At 45.1% G+C, this 18,020-nt stretch overlaps 1 protein-coding gene across 8 annotated transcripts in view; it reads left to right on the top strand.

Annotated features, from left to right (window-relative positions):
• The window catches only part of Kank1 (KN motif and ankyrin repeat domains 1), a 195,173-nt gene that overhangs the window by 26,969 nt on the left and 150,184 nt on the right, over positions 1-18,020 (top strand). For 5 of the 8 annotated variants that reach the window (XM_021151518.2, XM_029472382.1, XM_085834082.1 and 2 more), the window contains one exon: positions 9,281-9,367. The exons of 1 other annotated variant lie outside the window; for it this stretch is intronic. The gene's annotated coding sequence lies outside the window, so the exon portion shown is untranslated. Of the gene's footprint in view, positions 1-6,617; positions 6,776-9,280; positions 9,368-12,783; positions 12,882-18,020 lie in introns of those variants that run through there. 2 more of the 8 variants (XM_029472383.2, XM_029472389.2) reach the window with 2 other exon arrangements.

Below are 18,020 nucleotides of genomic sequence, written 5' to 3'. Positions count from 1 at the left end.
TCATTCTGGGGTACATGGTGACATTCCCTCTCAACAAAACAAAAGCGAAAGAATAAGCAAAACCCTAGTGGTTGAATATGAACACAAATGTGGAGCAATAAGAACTGGTCTGTGAAGGAGTTGATGGGTTATGCTAAGCTCAGCCAAGCTTGGCCTCTACTTAGACGTATGCTGTATGTTTGTGTCCCTCTGTCACCCCCCCCCCCATGTGTGTGTGTGTGTGTGTGTGTTTAGGGGCTCAATAGCATTCATCTCTCCCCTTTCTGCATGTATCTGTGTGGTATGCAAGCATGTGAATAGGTATATTTACTGTAAATAGGTATATGTGTGCTATGTGTATGCAGACCAGAGGCCAGAGGAGGAGTGAGCATCTATGTACTGAGATGGGATCTTTTATTTTCTATTTTAACTTCTTTCCTCCCTTCTGTCTGTCTGTCCCTCCTTCCTTCCCCTGGTACCGGGTATAGAACCCAGGACTTCACACGTTAGGCACTGTCCGCTGAGCTATACTCCTAGCTCTGTTTATAAGCATTTTTTTAAAATAAGCATTGTTTGTTTTTTGAGACAAGGCTTCTTTGTGTACTTGCTTCGTAGACCAGCCTGGCTTCAGACTCCCAGACATCTGCCATCTTTGCTTCCAGAGTGCTGGGATATGGAAGGCATATGTCACCACATATTGACCTGATTTTTAGCATTTTTAAGTGTAGTGCCACGATGTTTGGCTCAGCCATATTACTATATGGGCAGCATCCTCTTCATCTTCCTAAACAGAAGCTGTGCTCCACTAAACTCCTTACCCCAAACCTTGCCTGGCTGAAAGTTATACTGCTGCTTGCCAGTAATTGTTTTATTTAGATACAGAATTAATACTCAGGAGCTCTAACCTCTGTGTAAAGTCTTCACCAAGCTGTTTGGCTCAGGCTCCCAGTTCCACGGGAGCCAGCCAGATCTTTGGGGGGGGGGGGAGGCTTGGAGCATCTTGCTAGGGGGTGAAGCTCACGTTGTGGAGCATGGCACTTTTGGACTTCTGGAGTGTGGATCAAAGGTTTTCTTAGACTAGCATCTCAGTCAACCTTGTCTTCCTTATTGTTTTTGGCCACAGAGCCAACGTGGCCCTTGAGTTATGATAAAGCATGTGTACACAGCTGCAGCAGGGGGCAGGAAGATGACTGTGGCTTGCAGAAGATAATCCACCATCTACCACCGTGGCAGGGACCACCGTGTCCTTGCTGGTCAGAACAGTTTTGGAGCTGGATTTGACCTCACGGCATGGTCCTCTCTGAAGAGGGAGGTCTTCCGAATATTTGCATTTCCTTGAAGTCAGCGCTGTGGAGAGACTGTGACTTTCTGCGGGTCAGGAGCAGGGTTGGTTGGTTGAGTGAAAGTTTCTTATGTAGGAACAAAGATTGGTAGGAGAAAAGAGGGGGTGGGGGTTGTGACGACCCTTTATTTTGCCAGTAAGATTTGTTGGACCCGGAGGGCAGTTTGAAGGAGTCATAGTTGAATTTCACATCTATTGAGAGTGTGTCATAGGAGTTAATCCCCTGGGCTAGGCACATGAGTTTGGCCCAGGCTTTAGAGCTGCCGGCTTGTGACTTTAGGTTAAGTTGTTTAAAGTTAAGTTTCCTCACCTGAAGAGTGGACGTAGAAATTCCCACTCTTTGTATGGTCATACAGATAAGACATGCATAGCACATTGAAGATCTTAGCCCTTCTGTATGAGGTTTCCTATGTGCCTGGGCAGGAACGAGGAAGTGAAAAATTATGTCTTTAGAATATAGTATACATCTATAACTGCATGTGTACATATGATTGATAAGTTAATATGTACATATAGGTGCGTGAATGTGTGGGTGGGTGTATGCATGTGTGCATGTGTGCGTGTGTGTGTGTGTGTGTGTGTGTGCACACGTGCGTGTGTACGCGCGTGTGCGCATGTGTGTATATATCTTGTTATTCTGGTGTCCAGATTGTCCCTGTTGAAGGTTGCCATGATTGGCAAGAAGTGAGGGACCCCAGAGGGCCCAGCTGGAGTGATAGAGTAAGAAAGCCATGAACTCCAGGGCTTTGGAACTGTTTCTACATGTTACCGCTCTCCTTTGAGCTCTCGGTTGGAATTTGCTTTCTGTAGCGAGGTTCATTATATAACTGTGAGTCAAGCCTTCCCTTTCTCCTGTTTATGAAAAACAAAACAAAATCAGTTCAGTTTGGGAGGATCTGGAAGCTTACCAGCTGACACGCCCAGATTCCACAGGAGGGTGAGATAAGACTGTGCCACCCAGCACCTTTCCCTTCTGGGCTCGCTTCTGCACAGGCCCTAGCAGAGATTGGCAGCGTGGGGGTCGGGGACAGCAGGGACAATACCCTATTCCCTGCCTTGGAGTTTTGCTGCCTGTCTTGCTTCACTTGGAAAGGGCATTGAGCAGTAATGCATCGTGGGAGTGTGAAGAATGAGCCCTTAGAGCAGCCCGACTTGGGGGAAATTCAGAAAATGTAATACAGAAATGTAGGTCCTTGCAGCTTCTGTGACCCCAACAATGGGACTGTTGGGAGAACTTCTGAAGTCAGTTTTGAAAGCCAATTTGCCCTCGCAGAAGTCTGTATCCCTGCTCCCAGTGGGGGAGCTGCCTGGTGGGAGGTCTTCTCCGCAGGAACAAGATCTAGAAAGGATGAATGGAAGGGGCAAGGCTGCTCTGGAGTAGACTGTGCCGACTGACTAACATGCCTGATGTTATCATTCTCTGCTTGGCTTTTAAATAAAAAGTGTGTTGTGTGTATTTGCTTGTGTGTGGGTGTCTACCCACACAAGTATGCTTTGCCGTGCACGTGTGGATGTCAGCGGATAGCATGTGGGATTGAGTTCCCTCCTTCCACCGTGGAGGTCCCAGACACTGAGCATCTCACTGACTCCTACTTGGCTTTATGGGAAGAAGTTCTAGGGTGATTTCCCCCTGGGTTCCACGGTCGTCTCCTGTGTGACATAATCCTGGGGAATGAGCTACTGTGACAGTTAAGGCTATAGATACAAACAGGCAAAAAGGCCACTTGCTTTTAATATGTTTCTTCTTCCAGTGATGTCTTCTTCACATACATTTTATGAAAAGCATAAACATTAAACCTGTCTTTACATTAGGAAAGAAAAGCTGTCATTCTTCTGCTGTAGAACATTTTATATGTTTCTATAAAATCTGCTTTGCCTTGCCCATGAAGTGTTGAACGGTGTCTTCTCTTTTTTAGCTTGATAGTTCTATGTTATAATTATGTGGGTGGAGACTGGTAGAGGCTGAGGTGGGAAGCCAGGCTTAGAGAATTAAGAGTGATGCCTTTCTTTGAGGCTACCCCATCACCCCTTCCTGCTGGCTGAACAACTGTGGGACCCGACACATCACTTCCTGTCCAAGTTGGCACTCAGAGTGGCGCAGTGACTCTGCCCAGTGTTCTCTGACCATACTTGGCAGGATTCCAGCCATATGGTCGCTCCGAGAAACAACTTAGCCTCCCACTTTGCTTTCTGCAGCCTTGGGCAGCTTCCCCGGACTTTGGTACCTCTGCCCCCTGCGTTTTGGAAGAGCCCCATTGAGTCCCCAGACCTTGCCTTTGTTTAACATTGGCTTTCTGGATGTCCTCCATCTGCCTGGTTCCTTCTCTGTGCTAGGTCCTCAAGTCTTTCCTAGGAGAGATCATATCACATGCTTTCTTGTGGGAGAAAGGAAGATAGCGGCTTGTTGGTCATTTTCTTCTCCAAGCAGAAAATAATTCATATAACCGTTTTGTGCTCACTCTGTTAAAGCCCTGTAACTGAAGGCTTTTCCATGTGTGACCCTGATTGCTGAGTGAGGCTTTGAGCCTCCAAGACATTGTTGACCTTGGTCTAGTGGCTAGGATATGGAAATGTTCTAAGGAGAACTCCCTCCTGCAGTTTGAGTGAGACAGATGGGGAAGCTGCTATGAGGACCAGGCCTCATCTCCCCAGTGCACACAGGCGCAAACGGGCTGGTATTTTTGCTATTTTCTGTTCTTCACAATCTGAGTATTCTCTAAGGTGATTTATGCTGTCTGCCATGTTTTCTCTGAGGTCCATCAAGCCATTCCAAAAATTCTCTACTGTGTTCCCCTCAATTCTTGCAAGCTCCATCCAGTGCATAATTCCAAAGCCACTCCCACATTGTTTAACCTGTCTTTTTTAGCATCACCTACTGCCAGGTCCCCTGGCCTGCAGTACCTCCTCATCTCTGCTGGAGTATATAAATCACAATATCAATGCCGAGCATGCAAACCCTCTCCTTACAGTATGGGGGTCAAAAGTTCAATATGGATCTCTCTAGGACCAAATCCAGACTCCGGCAAAGCTGGCTCCCTCTGAAGAACCTGATTCGTTATTGCTTCTCTATCACTGCGCTGACACTGTGACCAAGGCAACTTGAAGAGAAAGAGTTTACAGTTCCAGAGGTTAGACCCCATGTCCATCATGATAGGGAGCATGGCAGCAGACAGGCAGGCATGCTGCTATAACAGTAGCTGAGAGCTTACATTTTGAGATACAACCAGGAGGTGGAGAGCAAGCTGGAAGAGCATGGGGTTTTGAAACTGTAAAGGCCAAGCCCCCGTGACACACCTCCAACCATGCCACATCTTCTAAGCCTTCCCAAGCCGGTCCACCAAATGAGGACCAAACGTTCAAAGATTCTGCTCTGTGGGGGCATTCTCATTCAGACCACCACAGAACCCCTTTTCCCTGGTCCTGGTTTATAGAGGCAGCATGGATTTTCTGGCTCATGATACCCCAACTATCCCCCACCCCATTTTCAAGGGGTAAGCCCTATTTACATTTCAAATTTCCTCTCCATTTCTTTCTGCTCTTTAGGATTCATGATTAGACTGGCTATTGGTATTCTGTCTGGACTCCTCCTCACAGCTACCTGGCAACAGCCAGGTAGGCCTGGCCCACTGTAAAGGGAGCTGCTTGCCCCCTCCTCTCTCTCTTACTCTTGTTCTCTTGCCCTCTTGCTCCCCCTCTCTCCCCGTTCCCTTCCCCCATCTCTCCATATGGTCATGGCCGGCCTCTACTTCTCTACTCTCTCCCTCTCTCTGCCTTTCTCTCTGCCTCTACTACTCTTTTAACTCCCCTCCATATGCCCTAAGCAAACTCTATTCTATACCCGTGTGTGTCTGGTCCCTCATGGGGAAGGGATGCCTTGGCATGGGCCTGCCGAGGCATCCCCTTCCCCCACACCTCACCACACACCTTAGAACATATTCTTATACATCTTTATCTTTTTATAATCATAACACTGGCCCCATTTGGGAAATCCAGGATAAGGTCCCCACATCAGCATCCTTAGCCTCCGTCCAGCCAGCAGAATCATCTTCGCTTTGCACATTATGCGTTCACAAGTTTGAGGACTTAGGAGTAGAGCAGTTTCAAGAGGTACCATTTCTTGCCTGTTTTACAGAGTAGCACGTGCATCCGTAATGCAGTCTATTGTGTGGTCTCAGCTTACAGACGCTGCTTGCATGGGTGGGACTAGGGGCATTTCCTCCAGAGAGCATCTCTCACACTGGACTGGGAGCATGCACCCTACAAGAGAGTAATTAGAGCAGACATTCAACCTGTGGGTCGCTCCTCTGGGGGCTGAAGAACCCTGGGGCAACCCTTTCAGAGGTCACCTAAGACCATTAAGAAAACACGAGTATTTACATTACAGTTCATAACAGTAGCAAAATCATAGTTATAAAGTAGCAACGAAAATAATGTTATGGTCACCATGACCGTATTAACCAGGAATTTTATTAAAGGTTTGCAGCATTCGGAAGGAAGGTTGAGAACCGCTGTATTAGATGCGCCGAAGAGTAGAAGCCCGGTGAGGGGGGGGACTATCCTAGCGACTGACTATCCTCCTTATTGTAACGAATTGAAGAAATAGACCTGCCATCCACAAGACACCCATTCATAACTGAAATATGAGTGCCAGTTTATAAAACTGAGGTGTCTCCACAGGGCTCGGTCTCCTTTGAAGGTGAAGCTGAGCTGTATGGCTGTTTGATCCTGTGTTCTTTGTTGGGAAATTGGACCCTCTGTGGCATTTTGGCATGTTACCCAGCAAGGTCCCTTTGTGTGTGTGTGTGTGGGGGGAGGGCAGAAGCCCCCTCCCTCTCCTCAAGACACCTGGAATTTGATGCCAGCTTCCATCTGACAGCTGGCTAGCCTGTTGGGTCTTTACAAGCTAGGTCTTGTCTGAGGAAATAATTTGCAAGAAGATCAAAGCATGGATGGGCTAAATTAATTTTTCAACAAACTCCTGGGTTAGGAGATTGTAAACACTGACTCTAAATACTTTCAAGTCCTTGATAAGCAAGGAATTTTTGAGTCTCTTTGTTTTTTTGGTTTTTCTTTCTTTTTTTTTTTTTTTTCTTTTTTTCTTTTAAGATGTCTGTGTTTGATTGATGTGTTTCAATATGTTAAAAAGAACTCTGAAAACCTGAGCCAGCCTGTGTAAGGTGAAGGAAGCCCTGCAGTAAATGACCTGATATAATTGTCCTCCCTGGGCGATTGCAGCTCCTGCCTTTAACCTTTCGCCTTTTGCCTTGCACAGAGCGCTGGTTCTCACAGGACGGGAGTGCATGGAATTCTCCATGGTCACTCAGCAGTGCAGAGGCATTTCTGGGCACTGTGACTTGGGAGGTGTCACTGGCATCTACAGAACATAGGGTGGAGATACCCACGGCAGCGCCACAGCTGAGACTTGTATCGCCCAGAGTATCAGCAAGGCCTGAGGTCAGGAAGCCTGGGTTGAGCAGAGACAGCTTTCTGCTTTTCGGTTATTCGGGTATTCTCTTATCCTCCTCTTCCTGTCCCCTTTCTTTCCTTTTTCCTTCTTCTCTTTCTCTCTTCCTTCTCCCTCTCCCTCCCTTCTCCTCCCTCTTCCCCTCCCTCCTTCCCTCTCTCCTTTTCCCCCTCCCACCCTCCCTCTCTTTTTTCCTCTCTTTCTTCCTTTTGTCCTTTCCCCTTTCATTCCTCCCTCCCTCCCTTCCTTCCCTCTTCTTCCTTTCTTCTTTTCCTCCCAACCTACCTCCCTTCATTCCTCTACCCCCTCCTTTCTACCTACCCACCTCTCTCCTTCCATCCCACCCTTCCTTTGTTGCTAGACAGGGTATCTTATTTACTTTTCTGTTGCTGTGCTAAGACTCTTCAACTTATAGACAAAAGACAGTGTTGGGTCCTCGCAGTTTCAGAGTTAAGAGTGTACAACCATCTTGTACATGGCCGCTGGCGGATCGGCATGGTGCTGGAACAGTAGCCAAGAGCTTACTTACATTTTGAGACACAACCAGGAGGCAGAGAGCTAGCTGGAAATGGTGTGGGGTTTTGATTGCCAGGGCCTACCCTGCTGACACACCTCCTCCAACCACGACATGCCCCTTAACCTTTTCCAAACACTTACACCAAGTGAGGATCAAACATTCCAATGTATGAGTCTGTAGAGGCCATTCTCACTGAAACCAGCACACTGTCTCTCACTATTGTAGGTCTGGATAGCCTGGAGCTCTGTAGACCAGGCTGGCCCCAAACTCACATCTACCTGCCTCTCCAGTGCTGGGATGAAAGGCATGATTATCATACCTTGTTGATTTCTTAACCCTACTACTGTATTGAGTTTCCTAGGTGATAGGGGATGCATGGCCACTTGGTTTCTCAATAAGTGAAGCCACTTGCCCTGGGCTCACATACTTCTTTGTTGTGGCTTGTGGCCTGCACCGTGGTCAAGGCCTTCATCTTTTCTGTCTTGGGTCAGAGTGATTCAGGGCAGTAGTGAGGTGCAAATGGCAGCTGTGGTGGAGTCAGCTGGGGAAAGATGGAAAGAACATTCCAGGCTTGGGGTGCTCCGTGAAGCCTCTGCTTCTCCCTTAAGTCACATGAGTAACTTAGAGCGTATGTGGGTGTTTAAGGCAGATGCCTCTGCATAGGCAACATAAACGCCTGTTATGTATGGGACATGAAAATGTAAATGCCCCTTTCCCAGGTATCTTGGACAAGGGACCTAGAAGAAGTGTTTAATACCTTAAAATTTTCATAAAAAGGTCTTAAACATCCAGGGTTTGTTCTCAGCTCTCCCTGGAAAGAGAAAGGCAGTTTCTAACTCTTCAGTAAAGGTTACTTCATGATGGACAAAGCAGTCCCCTGTACCTCAGAAGCAAGTGGCCTCAGGCCAGAGCTATTTTTAACACTGTGATGACAGCAGCTAGTTCAAGTTGTAACATTCCTGACTTAATTACAGAGCCCAACAGTTCCTTCACACAGGTGGGTTTCAGGGTTTCCTAGATCTGACAGAAGCTAGAGGGTTCATTGTTTAGATTCATATTCCTTCTCCCTCCCTCCCTCCCTCCCTCCCTCCCTCCGTCCTCGTCCTCCTCCCCTTCCTCCTCCTCCTGCTGGCAATTAATCCTAGGACCTGGTACATGATAGGCAGGCACCGCCCTATTCAATAGCATCTTCACACCCACCACACACACGCCCACACACTTGAAAATTCCTAGGACTTCTCTTAGTTACCAGACAGACCAACCTTCCACTTGTAACTCTCCTGTCTCACCCTCCCAAGTTACTAGGATTATGGGCTGGTACCCCGGACGCAGCACCTTGTTTGAGACTGGCTTAGGGTATGAGGTTAGGAGTCCGATTTGCATTAGAGTCCCATTGCACTGGGTCCACTGTGGCGGTTTGTAAACCAGTAGCAGCCTCATAAAGGTTATTCAAAGAACCAAATTAGGGTATATCTGTACGACCTCTCGCATAGTTGATAAGTAAAACAAAAATCGTACTTATAAACATTATTGGTTAAAATATCCACTTTTTAAGTATCGTGTCCATTTAGAGTTTTGTTACTGTTAGTACTTTTTTTCTGTTTCTTTGAAGATTGTTACTGGCTTTTTTTTTTCTTTTTAAAGTTTTTTGAGGCAAGGTATCACTCTGTAGCCTTCTCTAGCTATCTTGGAATTCACTCTAGATGACCCTGCTACCTCAAAATTGACCTGCCTCTGCCTCCCAAGTGCTGGGATTAAAGGCATGTGCCACCACCGCCCGGCTTGTGTGTGTGTGTGTGTGTGTGTGTGTGTGTGTACTTTTTTCAATGTCTTTTATAAATATAGCTTTCTGTCTACAGATCTCTACTTGATTTACTATGTTCCTATCGTTTTTATTTACTGATACTACTGTAAATGAGATTATTTTCTTACTTTCTATTTTGGATAGTTCACAACATATTTCATGGTGTCTTTACAGCCTGGAATGCTTCCGTGTGACACTATTCCTTGAGAGACAAGAACAATCATCTACTTATCCCAGATAGGGAACCACTGACAGTCCAAGGTAAGGAGTCCAGCTGGGTGAGCCAATGAGATTACTTAGGTTAATAAACGAGAGCAGATAGAACTCAAAGACAGTTGTACCACCAAACCCACCCAGCATTCGTGAGAGATCAGGAAAGCTGGAAACCGGGAGTGCACTGCACAGTCTCCAGGCAGCTCAAAGGGTTGGAGATGGTTCTTTCTGTGAGGGTCAGCTGGTTTCAGCTTCCTCCAGACAGCTCAGCTGATGGATGGCTTTGTTGGTTTGAGCCTCTTTTAGGCAACTCAGCTTGTCTGAGAGTGTCTCCCAGCAGTTGTTATTGCATATATATTGGGCGGGGGTAGTGGTGGGGGTGGGGGTAGTGAATCTAGTCAGCTTCAGGAACTTCCTGAAGCCTTTGGATTGTTTATTTCCCCGAGTTTAAGCGCTTCCCTGCTGAGTGGAATATTTCACCTGTGTATCCAAGATTTGGGAGGTTTTATCTCCAAGGAAATTGCTATATAGAGAACAATAATTCACATTTTGATTTTTTAACAAATTTCTGGTGGAATTTTTATGGTTTTTGATATTTAAGATCATATTGTCTGCAAACAGACAATCTAACATCCTCTGTGAGTTGAATGGATTTTTTTTTCCCTTGTCTTATTGCTCAGGTTGGGTCTTATACTGCCTAGAACTGACAGGAATGGGTGCTCTTGTGTTGTTTCTGATTTTAAAGGAAAAGCTTTTGGCTTTCTATTACTGAGTATGGTGTTGATGGTGAGATTGTTATATATAGACTATTATGTTGAAGTATATTTCTTCTATACCTCTTTGAGAGGGTTTTTTCTTGTTTAATCATCAAGGCATATAAAATTTTGTCAGATGCTTTTTCTGTGCCTATTAAGGTGAGTATGAAATTTCAGCTTTTGATTTTGTTAATGTGGTATATCATATGTATTGATTTGCATATTTGCCGAACCCTCTTTGCATCCCAGGCATAAGTTTCACTGATCATGGTGTGTGGTCAACTGTTTTTTGAGGCAACAGCTGAAGAATTTAATGTGTTACACTGCATATGACTGGAGTCAAGATTATTGAATGCAGAGTTTGGGTGCAGAATGACACATAGATTGGAACTATAGTCAACTTTTAAGTGTACTAATCTGGAATAGTGTGTATGTGAGCATGCGTGCACATGTGCCAAATATGGAGTCAGTTTTTACCTTCTACCCCAGGGGTCCCCAGGACTCAACTCAAGGTTGTCAAATTTGGCAGCAAGCGTCTACCTTCCTTGGCATATTTCTTGACACACATAGACACAGCTATGGCACAGAGAGGGTGTTCGTAGGCTTGGTACTTACTGTGTTCACTGGTGATAATGAGTCACAGTGGGTTTGAGGTTGGCAGTTCACGAAGAGACAAATCAATATAGTGTGTAGAATAAGTCAACTGGTTTGGAGCTAAAAGAAACAGAATTTGTGTAGTTGGAGAGATAGGCCAGTAAGCAGAGTCGGGGTTCTGGTAGGAGAAGCACAAGCCTGTATAGATACCTAACAGTGGGAACCATCCGGAAAGTTAGAGAAGAAACCTTCTGGGAGAGGTGGAACAGAGACACATGCTCTAAAAGGAGGGTGAACATGTGGTGTTAGACCAGAGGGAGCGAAGTTCAAGACCTGACACTGGAGAGTAGTTGGGTGTGCCTTGGATGGGGGTGTGTGTAGATGGTAGAGGTATGCCGAGGAAAGAAAACTTGAGCTGTTTCTGGAGGGTGGTGGGAAATCTCGGTGAGTTTTAGTTTGGCGAGCGATGGTACTAGGAAATAGCAGGCTAGAGGAAATGTCTCCAGTGTGAGTGTGTGAGAAAGGTCTGAGGCAGAGCCCCGGGAGTGTACGCAAGTGAGTGGAAGGCTCGCCCAGCCTAAGGCTTGGCTGGAGGAAAGAGAACCGATTAGAGTTTAGGAGTAGACTGTCTGAGTTGGTGGAATGCAAAGGGAAGAGTCCAGGTCAGTGCTGGCTCAGGTTTCTTGGGACAGCAATCTGATGCTCAGTAAGAGAAACCCTGGGATGTTGGATGGTGGCAGTGAGCTCATTTATGGACGGGGTTGGGGGGAGCATTGTTAATGGAGACGACTAGTTGGAAAGAAGGAACTGAGTCCTGTGGTTCTTTCTGTAGTAGGCAGTACATTTGTGAGGCAGTATTATCACCTGGTTATAGAAAAAGCTGAAGGCGAAGTCCCAGGATCAGCGTGCAAGGGAGGCAGAGGCTGAGAGCAAGAAGTATGGAGCAGCTGGAAAGGACCATTTCCAGGAGGGAGCAATGGCTAGTGTCAGATTCTGCGGAGAAGTGAGAACGGAGTCATTTCTGCTGGATTTGGCAACAAGAATCATGGATAAAATTGGGTGATTGCCCGGCTGGCCTTGAATAGAGAATTCAGGAGCCCTGTGCAAACAGTGCTGGCCTGGAGAATGGGTTTTGGGGACCAGGACGAATGCACCTCTTCTGGATGGACACAGTTCCTGGGTACATAGCTTGGTGAATGGACATCATGGATGGAACTTCAGCCTCTGTAGGCCATCAGAGCGCGGGGCTCTTGTTCAGTCTGCAAACTGCTGCTCTTAAACACCCAACAGTACACACAAAAGCCCCGCACCAATTTTTATCTTGCCCCAAATGACACTTGTGCAAAGATGGAGAAAGGCCATGTGGACAGACAGACCTTTCAAGATTTTAGTTGTGAGGAAGATGGGTCTGGAGGCACGTCTGAGAACAGTGGCCCAGGTCTTTGCGGATTGTGGCAGTTGTCACCATTGTTCCCCAACCTGTGGTAGGGTCTTCCCAACCCCTGGGTCTTTGTCACCAGGTAGAAGTTCCTCACTGCTCAGTCTCTTGTAGCCATTCACAACCCCGCATGTACGAAATGGGAGCTATTCTGTGTGTCTGCATTCCTGTCTCCAGGCACTTTGTCAGACATCTGCATTTTAATAATATGGGTCAGCACATTTTATTTTAGCAACCCAGAGACATTGCTTTGGTTAATCAAAAGCAGCTGATAATTCTCTGAGAGGTTGACAAGGCCTTAGTGTGTGGCCCCTTGACTGTCAGTCTTGGGAAGTGACAGAAGTGTTCTCTGACTTGCAGGCAGCCTTGCGTCTGGCTCTGAGAACAGGGTTTGAATGGTTCTCACCAGATAGACTGGCAGTCGCCCTCTCAGCATTTTGGGAGCAAATCAAGTCATTATCTCAACAATGTCAAAACTGTGTTCCCAGCTCTGTTACCATTTGAAACATTTGGGGCTGAAGGGGCGGAGAAGAATTAATTAGCAACTCTACTGGTGTCCTTTTTCAGCCTTCTCAAATGGCAGTCCAAACACCGTGGTTGCTCATTTGGTGATACTGTTCCATTTGCTATGAACGACTGATGACTGGTTAAATTTTGTGAGCCTCTCCAAGCTGAGGCTAACAGTGTCTGGGTTCCAAGGGTCAAGCAAATACCAGGAGACACAACGCCAATGGGGAAGGAGTTGAATTTGCAAAACCCACTAGGAAAGTCCTGGGTGAGTGTGCTGGGTGCTGATTCTGTGCTCAGGAATATCTTCTAGTGCAACAATATATAAATCTAAAGCCATTGAAAGGAAGTAAGCAAGTGTAAATGTTAGCATTGGCTTACTATATGAGACAGCGAGAATGGGTGGTGGAGACGAATGTGTTCAACTCAAACCTGGTGCTAGAGCGCTGATTAAAATAACTATGGGCCATACTGACTGCAGATTAGGCATTGGATGTGGGTCCACTCCTAATTATTGTCTGTAGGTGTATTTAGGTCTTTTTCTATTTGTTTTCTTTGTATTTTAAAAGTACGACTGATATCAGTCTTCTCTCCCAAGTGGTGAACACGAATAAACAAATAATAGATAGCCTTGCTCTACAACCCCATAAGACACCAACGGCAGCTTTCACCGATTAAGGAAAATGTGGTGGAGAGCAGGGTTTGGGGCAGGATATTGATGCAGTCTTATTTCCAGCGGTGGCTGATCATGTTCCAATTCTGGAAGGGAGCTGATGGCCATTAGATAGGAGGATTAAATGTCCAGAGAGCTAGTGTGTAGCAAGGGAAGTGTAGTAAGCAAAGTAGAGTGGATGGCTTGTGCCTGCGCCACAAATATGACAGCTATGTGAGGTCAGACACTTGTTAATTAGATGGATGGGACCCATGCACATACATTTAGCCAAGTATGTGCACTTGGTTATCTATTTAAACAAACAAAAAAGCCATCCAGATCAGCATGTGTGTGTGTTCAAGCATCTGAGTGTGTGTGTTCATTTAGTCAGGACTGTAGATAAATAGCTCTCTATTCTCCCCTCCCCCATCCCTGTTTTCCATAAGGTGACGTTTGTATTTGTGTTAGAATATATTTTTTTCTGTGTTTAAGATAACTATTTATCATGCTTTTTAATTCGACTAAATCTTAACATGTATTGAGACTCTTTTTTGCTGGCTAGTGGGAGCTCATGCCTTTAATCCCGGCACTTGGGAGGCAGAGGCAGTCAGATTTCTGAGTTCGAGGCCAGCCTGGTCTACAGAGTGAGTTCCAGGACAGCCAGGGCTACACAGAGAAACCCTGTCTTGGATAAAACAAAACAAAACAACCCAAAAGACCCTTTATAATTATAATACAGACACAAATGTCAGTAGTCATTGCCAATTCTATTATGAACAACTAGTGAAAGTGGCCAGGGAGAGATTTCTCCCTGCTCCTGGCAGCCAGCAGCAGATTTTCTGTCTTGTTATTGGGCTAGGAAGGCTTTCTAATGGACTGCTGCTTACTGTGAGCATCCCTCTTTGTTTAACTTGATACAAGTGAACTTGATACTGACCCTCCGGTTCAGCCCTCAGTGGCTGGTATAGATGTCCCTGAGTGCTTCCCAGGTCTATTTTTAACTGTAAACAACAGGGTTGTTTGCCAAGAACCTGTGACAAGAGAATGAGTTAATACGTATTTACAAAGTGGTGCTCTTGAGTTGTGTGACAAAATCCATCAGATGTGCCCCTGCCGGCACAGGCCCGTAGTTCTCACTACTCAGAAGGCTGAGGCAGGAGGATTGTCAGTTCAGGGCCTGCCTGGGCAACTTGATGGGACACTGCCTCAAATAAAACTGTACAGAGTGCCTGACTAGAACTTAGTGTTATATGCTTCCTTAACATGCAAAAGGTGGCAGTACTGCTCCCCAGCCTGGGAAGAAAAACCCACTAAACCTGTCATGTATTGACATATCCATGGTTGCCTAGGAAAAATAAGAAAGGATGTGATTTTTTAAAAAAGCATCAATAGTGGCATATTTCTCTAGTAATTACATTTATTAGTGTATATTCGTTGTACAAAATAATGAATTTCATATGATATTTTCTTGGGTATGTATCATGTACTTTTGTGATTTCCCCCACCCCCATTTCTTGACCCCACTTTCTCCCTCCCTTTTCGCCCCTGTACATTTCCATGCAAATAGACATTCACATAGTTATATATGAATGCAGGTGAGTGAGTATTTCTATGATTTGCTGACTTAGAATTCTTTGTGTATGGACCAAGGAGTCACAGAAGGCTAAAGTTCAAGTAACTGGTAGCTGTCTCCCGAGTAACTTCTCCCGAGAAAAGGAAAACGGAAAAAAAGCTTTTATTCACCCCAGACTGGGAAGGCATTGACAGAGGAAGGACAGGATTTGGGTCAAGTGGTGAATGAATGGTATTCGCAAGTTAGTTCCAGAAGAATGGGCTCTGTCACCAGAAACCTGGACTACGGTAGGGGAAGCTGAATCCCTGACGAGTTCCGCCCACGGCTTTGCTAACCCACACTAATAATTCCTCCACAGAGCCCTCGGGGCACCTTCATGTCTGACAAGTGTCCAGTCACACCCTTTACTCCTTCCCCACCAAGAAATAGTTTTCTACTTCTATAAACTTGGGAGGGCTGGACCACGTGAGGATCTTGTGAGTTTTTTGTTTTTTTTTTTTTCTTCCACCACAGGATCGTTAAAAGCCCAGGTCTCCTGAGAGTGAGGTGGTTGATTTCAGCTGCTTTGATTCAAGATAGGCTTGGCCAGTCTGGATAACAGAGCTATTTTCTTCCGTAGAACATCCATGCTGATTTCCGTATGCGCAGATTTAAGTTCTCATTTGCCGTATATAAGGCTTGCACCCTCTCCTCTCTGACCCGTCCCAGCACCTTGTTTTGGTTTTTGTTTATTTGTTTGTTCGCTTGCTTGTTTCTATGATGGCTGTTCTGACTGGGATTGTAAGTAGTTTTATTTATTTTTTTTTTAATTTATTTTTGGTGTCTGAGCATGTACATTTATGTGTGTTCCACAGGCACCAGTGTGGAGGGCTGGACAACTTGAGTCTGTTCTCTCCTTCCACTGTGTGGGTTCAGGGGATGTGACTGAAGCCATCAGGCTTGGTGGTGAGCACCTTTACCCACTGGCCTGCAATGTACCATTAATATGCATTCCTACGATGGCTAAGGATCTCGAACATACATCAGTCGCCTACTTTTACTTATTTGAAGAACCTGTCTAATCCACCTGCCCACTTATCGATTAGATTATTTTTGTTTATGTTTAATTTTGAAGTTCTTCATATAGTCTGGATATTAATCTCCTGTCAGGTGAAATGTCTGGCAAACAGTGTTCCCCACGTTGAATATGCTATCTCTTCATTACTTACATTGTTGTACAGAATCAAAAACTGAAACAAACCAGAAACCACTTGCCTCCTCTTGTTCTTTCTCCAGGGTCTGGTTTTGCTTGGTACCTTGTTAAAAATGAGATGGGGAAAGCTCTATGGTGGTGTTAGTGGTAGCACACACCTTTAATCCCAGCACTAGCGAGGCAGAGGCAGGCGGATCCCTGAGTTCGAGGCCAGCCTGGTCTACGGAGTGAGTTCCAGGACAGCCAGGACTACACAGAGAAGCCCTGTCCAAAAAAAAAAAAAAAAAAATACAAAAAAGAGCTTATTTTTGAGTCTTCTTCCCCCGTGTCCCACTTGGCTAGTCTTGTACCGTTTGATTCTGGTATTGAGACATCGTCAGCATCTTTTATTTACTTATTTTTTTGGTGCAGGGTTGATTGGACTATTTGGGGCCTTTTGTGTTTCCATGTGAATTTTAGAACACACTACCCTGTCCCCTTCCCATTTAGATGAAAAAAATGCCATTGGAATACTAATGGAGAGTTCGTTGCCTTCAGTGGTAAAGCCATTTTTACATTATTAACCATGTTTATCTGGGCATATGGTCTATCTTATATGCCTTTAGCTTCTTTCTTCAGCGTTTATGTTGCAGAGTATACTTAAGTCCCTCCGATACATTTATCTTTTGATATTTTGTTTCTTGAAGCCATTGCGAATGGGATTGTTTTCTGATTGATCTCATACATGGTCCCTTCATTATTGAGGAATAGAAAAACTACTGTTTTTGTTTTTTCTACTTTTTTATACATGTTTGTTAGAGCTGAGAGTTTTCTGGTGGCGTCTTTAGGGTCTTTAAGTATAAAGACCATTGTCTCCAAATAGGGATTGTTAGACTTTCTAATTTCCTGAATGTATCCCTTTTATTTTGAAATCTCTTGTTTTACTGCTGGCTGGGACATCTAGCATTACATTGAATTAGAACAGAGTGTGGCCACCCTGGTTCACTTCCTGATTCTAGAGTAACTGATTATCAGTTTGACTCTGCCCTTACAATGCTGTCTATAGGTTTGTCTTGTAGAGTCTTTATGGTATTTAGCTATGCTCCTTCGATTCCAGGTTCCCTCAGGGCTTTAATCATGAAGGGGTGTTGCATTTTGTCAGAGGCCTTTTCTGCTTTTGTGCTGAGGGCTGTGATTTCTGTCCCCGAGCCTATTTACGGGCCTTATTTACTGCTTTTTAAAATGTATCTTGAGGCATCTTTGGAAGGAAACCAACATAGAATATTTTCCTGTGCTGTTGAATTTTTTTCTAATCAGGTTTTTAAAAGTTTTTATTGATCATAATATCTTTATGTAATAAATATACAATACAAGGAGAAAATAAATGTAAGGAATGTAAGTGGCCGGAGCTTTATAATGTAGCTGAAGAATGCATTGCATCAAATTATAGATGTGATACTGTAGTTAATATCCTGATTCCATCAAAAAAATCCAAGGGCATGTCTTCCTTTCTCTGTTATTACTTCCACTGGAAAATAGAGATGCATATGTATGTAAAATTTTGAATTTAACTGGTTTCTGGTTTCATTTCTTCCTTTGTCCTACTTTGATATTTCTTCCTGGTCTAGTATCATGAAGCATTCTAGAGACTAGTGACTAGCTGGTCAGAATCCTTTGTAAAATCTCAACTCCCTGGACTTGATATGAGTGCATGCCAGCTCCCAACCTAAGCCTCCTGTCCACCTACCCACCCAGCATCCCAGCATCCCAGCATCCCAGCATCCCAACATCCCAGCATCCCAACATCCCAGCATCCCAGCATCCCAGCATCCCAGCATCCCAGCCTCTGCTCTTGGGCAGAGTGCGGAGCAACAAGTGGTGGAGCCTCATGCCTGTTGGTGACTTAGTTCATTTAAACTTTCTTCAGTTGTCACTTTTGTTTTTCCCCCCTCCTTTCTTGTATCTGGTGTAGGCTAGCCTTCAGCATTTTTTCTGCTCCTGCCTAAGCCTC

The sequence above is a fragment of the Mus caroli genome, unplaced genomic scaffold, assembly GCF_978045245.1.
Source record: "Mus caroli unplaced genomic scaffold, Mus_caroli_1 scaffold_20, whole genome shotgun sequence".
Classification (NCBI taxonomy): Eukaryota; Metazoa; Chordata; class Mammalia; order Rodentia; family Muridae; genus Mus; species Mus caroli.
The sequence above is the reverse complement of the archived record's forward strand: the minus strand, read 5'-3'. Positions and strand labels throughout refer to the sequence as shown.